At 38.3% G+C, this 742-nt stretch overlaps 1 non-coding gene across 1 annotated transcript; it reads right to left on the bottom strand.

Moving 5' to 3' along the window:
• Window positions 1-337: 337 nt before the first annotated feature.
• LOC149990335 (U6 spliceosomal RNA) lies at window positions 338-441 on the bottom strand. The gene has a single exon (XR_016508728.1). It is a non-coding gene; the product is annotated as a U6 spliceosomal RNA (small nuclear RNA).
• Window positions 442-742: the final 301 nt, after the last annotated feature.

Genomic DNA, 742 nt, shown 5'->3' with positions numbered 1-742 from the left:
CATTTTTTTCTTGATATCTTGATTTTAGTAGTCATGAATTCTACATTTTTCAAAACTCACTAAATCCTATGTTTAAAATAGATTATGTTTATTGCATATGACGTACCTCATTATACCTGATTAAAATATGAGAGGGGACCCCAAAAACTGGAATTTACGTATAAAAATTGTGTATTTATTCTTCTTACATGTTTAAACCTCAGTCACCTTCAAAGTCCTCTCCATTTGATGCAATGCATCTATCAAGACTTTTTTCCACTGCTCAGAACAGTGTTTGAACTCCTTGATTTTAATGCCTTTTAGTGCTTCTGCTGTTTTTGTTTCACCTCTTTTTTTCTTAAACATGGAGCACTTCACAAATTTGCATGCCATCCTTGTGCAGGGGCCATGCTAGTCTTCGTATCGTTCCAATTTTAGTGTATGTGCTGCCAAAGCAAACACTGTCTCACCTCTTCTACATCGGCAAAACACTTCCCTTTGAGGACTTTTCTCATCCAAGGAAACAAACAAACAAAACAATTGCTCAGAGATGGACTGGGTGAACAGAGAGGGTGGGGCATGGGGGTCATGCTGTTTTTGGTCAAAAACTGAACACTCAGTATGGTGTGGGCAGGTGGGCTCATAAATCTTCCATCATGAAATAGGCAAACCTGTTGAGAATCTTCAAAAAAAAAAAAAAAAAAAAAACAAATTCACTGAAGCCAAACACGGCCTCTCACAACACCACCAGCTGGCGCACTGG

The sequence above is a fragment of the Furipterus horrens genome, unplaced genomic scaffold (genome assembly GCF_987537825.1).
Source record: "Furipterus horrens unplaced genomic scaffold, mFurHor1.1.pri manual_scaffold_17, whole genome shotgun sequence".
Taxonomy (NCBI): domain Eukaryota; kingdom Metazoa; phylum Chordata; class Mammalia; order Chiroptera; family Furipteridae; genus Furipterus; species Furipterus horrens.
Note: the sequence above shows the minus strand (reverse complement) of the source record. Positions and strands in the feature narration are given on the sequence as shown.